Source organism: Hippopotamus amphibius, chromosome 3 (assembly GCF_030028045.1).
Source record: "Hippopotamus amphibius kiboko isolate mHipAmp2 chromosome 3, mHipAmp2.hap2, whole genome shotgun sequence".
Taxonomy (NCBI): domain Eukaryota; kingdom Metazoa; phylum Chordata; class Mammalia; order Artiodactyla; family Hippopotamidae; genus Hippopotamus; species Hippopotamus amphibius.
This window is the reverse complement of record NC_080188.1, coordinates 114,771,020-114,780,627: the sequence shown is the minus strand read 5'-3', so window position 1 is coordinate 114,780,627 and position 9,608 is coordinate 114,771,020. Positions and strand designations below refer to the sequence as shown.

The 9,608-nt window shown below is 40.4% G+C and overlaps 1 pseudogene; it reads left to right on the top strand.

Moving 5' to 3' along the window:
• The first annotated feature begins 3,262 nt into the window (after positions 1-3,262).
• Positions 3,263-6,097, top strand: LOC130848717 (olfactory receptor 10V1-like; annotated as a pseudogene).
• The last annotated feature ends 3,511 nt before the right edge of the window (positions 6,098-9,608 follow it).

Here is a 9,608-nt window from a genome sequence, read left to right as displayed (position 1 = left end):
GAAGTGTTGAGGCAAGGAATATGACTTTATTCGGAAAGCCGGCAGATGGAGAAGATAGCAGACTAGTGTCTCTGAACAAACCATCTTATCGGGGTCTGGATGCCCATTTCTTTTATAGAATCAGAGAGGGAGAGGCAGTGAGGAAGTAAAGTAAAAAGGCAGAACAGAGAGGGAGAGGTGGCGGGGGAAGTGAAGTAAAAGGCCATCAGTCTTGCAAAACATCTCTTGGAATGACCAGCCTGAATGGGGGGATGTGTTAATTTCTTCTTTCCTGCAGCCATTCACAGGTGGGCAGGGTTGATTTTCTGCCCCTGAGCTGAACAGAGGCAATTTAGTTTAACATTCAGGCAGAGGGTCAGGGTTCCCTGAGGCAGGCCATCATGTAGGATTATAATAACAAAAGCAATGAAAAGCAAAGGTTAAAGTCAAAGAAACAGATCCAACATGGGGTCCGATTTAGCGCTTCCCTGTTACACAGTCACAAGAACCACAATGATCATTTTGTGGGCAAACAGGCTAACTCCTTAAGATCCCATCACATAACACAAATCTGTGTGGTCCTAAAGAATCAGGTGGAAATTCTTTTTGCTCTGACTCCAAGATTCAGGATGTTGTAGAGAAGTTCCTTACTATTTTTTGTTTCTTCTGAAGGATCAAAATAAGACCCTACATTAAACTAGTCTTTACAAGAACCTCAAAATCTCCCAGATGATGCTATATGTTCTCTCTTTCCCTAGCACATAGATGGAAGAAATCATTTATTTATTCATTTATTCATGTTTTCATTCTTACATTGTCTCCTTTATTTGGGTACTAGGTGCTCGGTGTACAATGGGATGCACAAGACATGAGAGCCATGAGCCCCGCCTTCTTGGAGAATGCAAAGTAAGAGAAAATATAATATAAACAGTCTAAGTCATCAATTACAGTAATTAAAACCAGAAAGGTAAAGGTACACTGGAAACTCCTGACAGAGTTAGGATATCTTTATGGTCGCTGCACTCCTTCATGAGACTAGATTGTACTGGTTCACACTGGAGTAATAACAATGCCACACCAACATACACGTACTTTCTCCTGTGCAGGTAATCAGTTGTAGGAAGACATGTTACTGTACACAGAGAACTGAAAGCAGGAAAAAATTATCATCAGGGTTTTTAATACACTTATATCAGAAAAACTCATGTTGCCTATGGCAAAATTCACACAGGGCTACAAGTACAGCTTTTGAAAAATCAATTATGATCATATCTAGCCTCTTATGACAACACCAAACACTGTACAAATCACTTTATAGCCATTCCTTCATTTAATCCTTTTTCTTAATGAGCGTAATTTTATTTATTTATTGGCTCTGTTGGGTCTCTGTTGCTACGTGCAGGCTTTCTCTAGTTATGGTGAGCGGGGGCTGCTCTTGTTCTGGTGTGCCAGCTTCTCATTGTGGTGGCTTCTCTTATTGCAGAGTATGGGCTATGGGCTCTAGGCACATAGGCTTCAGTAGTTGCAGCACGCAGTTTCAGTAGTTGTAGCTCGAAAGCTCTAGAGCACAGGCTCAGTAGTTGTGGCACATGGAATTAGTTGCTCCGTGGCATGTGGGATCTTCCCGGACCAGGGATTGAACCCATGTCCCCTGTATTGGCAGGTGGATTCTTAACCACTGCACCACCAGGGAAGTCCCCCTTCATTTAATCTTTACGACTTTATGGGGTAGATGTTAATTATTTGTACTTTGAAGATGAAGAAACTGAAGTACACAGAGATAAATTTATCAAGGTCACACAGCTGGTAAATAGCAGAGCCAGGTGATGGCCCCAGGTTCTGCTTGACTCCAGGACTCAAATTCTTAAGCTGCTAAACTTTACTGCCAATTTTGTGGACCAGCTGCCATGACTGTCTTTTTAGGAATCAGAGATTGGCGCCTTGGGTGCCTGTAACCACAGCTTTGATTCTGAGCATATCCGAACCCCTTATAGGCTAAGCCAATTGTCACCCATGTAATTTTTATTTAAATGCAAAGTATTTTTAGAGTAGCCCCAACCATAGACACCTTTTAGATTCAGAGAATTAACTAGAAAATTCTGGGTGGAATTCTCTTTATCTTTTCTGTCGCGGCTCGAGCGCAGGTTGGAAAAGAATTTCCAGACACAAGGCAGAATGTAAGGAAGATAGAGTTTATTAGAGAGAAGTAACGCTGTAAAGACAGCGGGACAACTTCCTGGCGCACCAGGGAGAGTCGACGCTCTGATGGGCTGGCAGCCAACTTTTATAACCCCAAAGCAAGGAAAATTCCTGCTAAGAAAATGATGCTAATTGATTGGTCAATGCGCCAAAGGCAACAGGCATCATTAGCTGATAGGCTAGGGTCCTATATGGTGAATACTTCCCCTAATATGGGGTCTGGTTTTTGGCTAGCCCAGCTCATGAATCAAAAATTGCTGTGGGGGTCAAGATAACTCCAAATTTAGTTGCTAGGAGGGTCAGGTTATCTCTGGAATCTTGTCCTGCGACTTTGGTATAGGACTCCACATTTTCCCCTAATATTATTAAGGTGATGCTCCCGTGTGTATAAGAGACATGACCTGGGAAAAGCCACTCACAGCTTTGTCCTGCATTTTCTGGGAGTTTTCAGTGACAAGATCACAGATGGTTCGTGGTTCTGTGACAAGGATCAAGCCAAGATTTATGTGATCGTTGCTATGTACAAGAAGATCTAAATGGTAGCCTCTCTTCTACCTTTAAATTCCTGCAAAATAATGAGTCAAACTAATTCTGCTTTCTGTACCCCAGCTGCAAGATGGAGGTATTAATAGCTATCCTCCTACCTGCTGAATATTTTAACAAAATTAAATAAACTGGTGGAACACAAATACATTGACAAAATATAAAGTGGTCTTTAACAAATTGTCCCTGAGTTGCTGGAAGACATGTAGTCATTCTCTGAGGTTTACGCCCAGTTTATGTCACTCTCTCCTCCCAAATACACGATGCTCTAAAATGTACCCTCTTTCCAGGGCCCGAAAAAGAAGTTGAGTTGATTCTGGCAAATAAGATCAGGTAAGGTGCTACTGACAGATGCAACAGCATCATATCTGACCCTCTTAATGTACTCTCCCATCCCCATCCATCTTAGCTCACATTCTCATTTTAGCTATGTAAATTTTCTTTTTCTCAGGGAAAAAAATTAATTTTATGAATGAGAGTCTTTACAAGGCCCTTAGAATCCTACCCTTTAGGTAAATGTCTAAACTTCCTTCCCGTAAGAATGACCCTGACCCAAGTCCAAGCAGTAATGAACAAAACACGTGAGAGTTGGGATGACTTGTTATGTGATGATTTCTGAGTGGGAGGAATGTTTAACTGTGTGACAGCGGCTACAAAGCATCTGAAACAAGACCTCTGTGGTTTTAAATTCTCTCGTTTCCCTTTGAGAGTCTACTCTGGCCTAATCTACTTGCCATAGTCCAGAGAAAGCAGTACATTCAATGTTCGGTCCTTTTCAGTGGTGCAGCCCAGAGCAGGGCAGTGCCCAGACAAGAAATGCACATCAGCCTGATCTCCTTCAAGCAGAGATTCAGGGAGATGGAGAGAGCTGATATTTTCCTCAAACAGGAAAACAGTTGGAGCCTTGAACACTGGATGTTTTTTGTTTGTTTGTTTTGTTTTATTGGGGTACAGTTGTTTTACAATGGTGTGTTGGTTTCTGCTGTAGAGTGAAGTGCAGTTCCCTGTGCTATACAGTAGGTTCTTCTTAGTTATCTATTTTATACATATTAGTGTATAGAGCATTGAATTAAAGTCAAACTAATGAGTGCTAATAAGATGGGTATATTTTTGGTGACCATGTTTTCTAAACACAAAGGAATTAAGCTGTACCAGATTTGTAGGAGGGAGGTTTTCCATCCATGAACCGTAAGTCACACTTCACAAGACCACGTACTCTACCTAAATAAAAACCTACCCAGGCTGTGAAAAAGACATGAATTATCTATGCATTTGACAAACATTTATTAGTCACCATAGTAGGCATTAGAGGGGGAGGAATAAGATACAGTCCTTATCCTGCAGGTAATTATATATCTATGAGAATTAAGGCATATATAAACAAATTATCATTAAAATAGAATAAAAGTTTGTTTTAGAAAGGTTTGTATAAGACATTGTACTTGATTCACCATCTAGAAGAATGTGGGCATTGTCCAATTGTGATGGGGAGAAGAATTTTTATAAAATCCCCAAAGCTAGAAGTCTCTGCTGGTGCTTTTTCCGAAACTGCTGTACTTTGCTTGACTCTTGGTTAGAAGCATAAAAAAAGTTTATAAAAGCCATGGGAGTGCTATGCCTATAGTTAAGGGCCAGTGTACTAGAAGGCTCAGAGCTTTCTCTGCAACCACAAGCCAATAATGATGTCGTCATGTTCAGTGCTGCTGAATTGGCACAAGCTGACCTCTTTTTCTCTCTAGGATAATAATCCTTCAGAGAAAAATGAAGCATCTTTTATATGGAACACTATGACCCTGATGTATATTATAGGTCTTGGAATCAAGATCATTACGACCTTATATTTGATGGCCAGTATAGTAATGCTAGGCATTAGAGGCTCAGGGTTTCTAGCTCAATTTGTTCTTGCAAAGCAGAAGTCAAAATCCTGAGCTCAATTGCCACATGGGGCAAATTAACTTGGCTGTTTTTCATAGTGATAGACTTTACAGTTCATCTCAGCCAACTCTCTTGAAAATGTGAGCTGACCAACACAAGCAAGGATAGAGAGTGGCCTGCCCAGTACAGACTCATCTTCAAAATTATTAAAGCTTTAGGATAAATTAGGAGTTTGGGATTAAAATATATACACTATACACTACTATATATAAAATAAATAACCAGCAAGGACTTACTGTGTAGCACAGGGAACTATACTCAATATTTTGTAATAACCTATAATGGAAGAGAATGTAAAAGAAGAATATACAGATAGAGATAGAAATATATATGTGTGTATATGTATATATATATCTGAATCACTTTGCTGTACACCTAACACAACATTGAAAATCAACTACATTTCAATAAAAGTTTTTTTAATTATTAAAGCTTTAGGTGCTATAACTATCATCACTCTCATCCTAAAGACACAGCACTTTCTTTCCTAATACATTTCTTTCTTTTGTCCTTGAAAACCCAATGTGCCACTTTTATAGGGGTTGAAAACCAAACCATAGAGATCCAGTTCCATTTTCACCCATCTTCACCCATCCTGAAGGTACAAATGTTGATTTTTGTGGCTTTCTTGCTGATGTATATTGGAAGGCTCCTTGGTAACACCACCATCTTTCTCACTGTCTGGGCAGAGCATTCACTCCACATTCCCATGTATTTCTTTCTGGCCAATCTGGCGGTTCTGAAGATCTTTTACTCTTCCACTGTTGCCCCTCTGGCTTTGGGCAACCTCGTGACCATGGGGAGAATACCCATCTCTTTCACTGGCTGTGGCACACAGATGTTCTTCCTTGTCTTTCTGGGCAGCACTGACTGCATCTTCTTGGGGATCATGGCTTATGACCGGTTTGTAGCTCTCTGGGATCCCTTGCATTACACCCTCCTCGTGAGATGGCAGCTGTGCACCCAGCTGGCTGTGGGAGCCCTGGTCCTTAGTTTCATTCCAGCCTTACAGCTGACAATTCTGATTTTCCATCTGCCGTTTTGTGGCCACAACAGAATCATTCAGTTCTACTGTGATGTACTCGTGATCTTGTGGCTGGCGTGTGGAGACACTTGAATGCAAGAGGCCATGATCTGCATTGTCAGTGTCATCATCCCTACCATTCCCTTCTCCCTGATCTCCATCTCATACATCTGCATCGTGGCTGCCATCCTGAAGATCCGCTCAACAGAGGGATAGCACAAGGCCTTCTCCACCTGCTCTTCTCATCTGACTGTGGTTCCCCTCCAGTACGGCTGCTGCAGCCTTATCTATTTATGCCCCAGCTCCAGCTACAACCCAGAAATGGGCTGGGTGGTGTCTGTTGTCTACACCTTTGTCACCCCTGTCTTGAATCCGTTGATCTACAATATGAGAAACAAGGAGCTGAAAGACGCATGAAGTAGGGTAATGAAGACACATTTACTGAACTAGGAAACATGGGAGTTTCTGGGCTCATGTAAATGGCAGGAAACAATTCTTCAGAAAATGATAAACTCAGGGATTAGATGACTTAAACATTTGGGGAATTGGATTCACTACTTACTTTCCTTTACTACTAGGAAATAGAATAGTTCCTATCTAGCTCCCAAGTATAGTGTAAGCTCCTGAAAGTAAGATAGTATCATCTAAAATAAGAGTGAGTAGGGGAATTCTCTGGTGGTCCTAACCAACTCAGCACTTTCACTGCCAAGGGCCCAAGTTCAAGCTAAGATCTCGCAAGTTGCATGGTGCAGCTAAAAATAACAATCATAATGACAGAGTAAACGCTTGATGGGCAGTTATTTCTGTTTTGTTCACTGATCTATCCCCAGTGCCTAAAACAGTGCCTAGCTAAACACTCAACATATATTTATTGAATTAATGAATTCATTCAAGTGATGACAAATAATGTCCCTATTTCTTTGTTATCTCCACACAATGCTATTCAGAGATTTGCATATACTGGGTGTTCAATAAGTATTTGTGGAGTAGCTAAAAGAAATTCCATCTAAGAGCACTAATGATTCTTCAAATTTCCACTGATAAACTCTCATTTTTCTCCTTCCTATTGACTGAGTCTTGGGAAATGTTTATTGTGAGACCAATCAGTATTGAAAAGCCGTAAAAATATAATACATAGATATCTGGTATGTATTGTCATTTTAAAAAGTATAATTGGTGACGCATTAATATTAGAAACAATATCTTCATTCCATTTTCTTCTCATTACAAATGGGAAATTTCAAGAAGCAGGTGAAGGGACCAATGGTTGTTTGGCAGAACTGATATGAGACCTTTTTTCTTGCCTATCTGTCTTGTTATAGTTATACTTTTAAAATAACATTTTTCCATTTTTAAATGTAGTGACATCAATTTTAGAAAAACTGGAGAACATATAAAAGTAATTTCTAACCCTACCAATTAAAACAAAGCTCAGGGGCTTCCTAGGTTAAGAATCTGCCTGCCAGTGCAGAGGTCATAGGTTCGATCCCAGCTCCAGGAAGATCCCACATGCCGTGGAGCAACTAAGCCCGTGTGCCAAAAAAAAACAAAGCTCAGATGATATTTGGGTACTTTATATATTACATATATCATGAGGAGTTTTATGCCCTGCTTCATTCCCTAGCTTGTAACACAAACATCTGCCATGCTGGAGTAGCCTTCTAAAACATGGCTAGGGACTTCCCTGGTGGTCCAGTGGTAAAAAATCCGCCTTGCAATGCATGGGATGCCAGTTTCATCCCTGGTCAGGGAACTAAGATACCACATGCAGCAGGGCAACTAAGCCCGCGTGTCACAGCTACAGAGAAAAACTCACACGCCACAACTAGAGAGAACCCCATGCACCACAAAGAGAGACAGTGAGCCACAAAGAAAGATCCTGTGTGTCACAGTGAAGATCCCACATGCCACACCGAAAACCCAATGCAACCAAAAACAAAAATAAATAAATTAAATACTGTAAAAAAAAAAAAAAAACAACATGGCTAGCATAACATATCCATTTATTTTTACTGGCATTTAGATGGCTACCAATTCTTCACTCTTCTAAGTATCACTGCAATAAACAACCTTATATATAATTCATTGCATGTAACTGATTACTTCCTTAAGGTTAAAATAGTTTAAACTCCTACTTATACATTGCCAAATTGCATTCCAGAAAGACTGCTAATTTGTACTCCCACAGACTATTCACAGAAGTACTGGCCTTATAATTTTATGGTCAACGCTGGGCTGGTTTCCTCTCTCCCTTCCTTCTTCCTTCCCGTCCCTCCTTCCTTCCTTCCTCCTTCCTACCCTTCTTCCCTGCTTCCTTCCCTCTGTCCTTCCTTCCCTCTTTTTCCCTCCTCCCCTCCTTTCTTCTCTCTTTCCTTCTCTTCCTTTCTCTTTTTCTTTTTTTCTCTCTAATAAGAGAGAGGCTTGATGATTTTACAATAGCAACTATTTATCTGATTTACATTTGTTTATTATTGATCTTTTTATATACTTATAGCCATTTAAATTTTTGTGAGTTTTTCTAAGATGCTTAAAGAATTTTAAGATTAATTTTTATGCCTTTGTGTTTTGTTTTATTTTATTTTATTTTATTTTATTTTATTTTATTTATTTATTGGCTATGTTGGGTTTTCGTTGCTGCACATGGACTTTCTCTAGTTGTGACGAGCGGGGGCTACTCTTTGTTGCAGTGCGCAGGCTTCTCATTTTGGTGGCCTCTCTTTCTGCGGAGCATGGGCTCTAGGCACGTGGGCTTCAGTAGTTGCGGCACATGGGCTCAATAGTTGTGGCTCACAGGCTCTAAAGCACAGGCTCAATAGTTGTGGCACACGGGCTTAGTTGCTCCTCGGCATGTGGAATCTTCCCAGAGCAGGGCCCAAACCCGTGTCCCCTGCACTGGCAGGCAGATTCTTAACTACTGCGCCACCTAGGAAGCCCTATGCCTTTGTATTTTATATCAACACTTTCTCTATCATATGTGCAGAAAATATTTCAAAATTTTGTTAATGATTTTATATATATGCATATATGTATACATATTTATTATTATGGAGTTCAGTATTCAAATTTTGCTCCGTGATTTTTCCATTTTTGTAGTAAAGAAGTCTTGAAATTTTATCCTGAAATCATACAAATATTCACTCGTATTTTGTTCTTGCTGCCTAATGTTTAAAATTTCACATGCAACTTATTTATCATTCTGTTGTGTACTGTGTATTTATTCTGCTTTATGCTGTGCTATAAGGCATTAACTTTTCCCCCCAAATAAGTAACCAGTTGCTTTAGCATAATTTTCAAACCATGTTTCCTTTATCCATTGAATTGAGATGTAATCTTTTTTTAAATTAATTTATTTATTGGTTGTGTTGGGTCTTCGTTGCTGCACACGGGCTTTCTCTAGTTGCGGTGAGCAGGGGCTAGTCTTCCTTGCAGTGCGTGGGGCTCCTTATTGCCATGGCTTCTCTTGTTGTGGAGCACAGGCTCTAGGTGCATGGGCTTCATTAGTTGCGGCAAGTGGGCTCAATAGTTGTGGCTTACGGGCTTTAAAGCACAGGCTCAGTAGTTGTGGTACACGGGCTTAGTTGCTCTGCGGCATGTGGGATCTTTCTGGAGCAGGGCTCTAACCCGTGTCCCCTGCATTGGCAGGCGGATTCTTAACCACTGCGCCACCTAGGAAGCCCAAATTGGGATGTCATCTTAATCACATACTAAAGGCACGTTTATGCTAAGTTCTTGGCTGTTTACTCTGTCTGATAAATCAGTCTGTATATTCCTGCACCAAAATCACCTTATTTGCATCACTGGTATTTTATAATCATTTACGTCATAATATTAGGATCTGTTTATCTTTCCAGAAAATTGCCATGGTTAAAAGGTCTGGAATTTGCCTTCACATAGGCTGTGGTGGTTTTAAAATATATCCACAAATCCT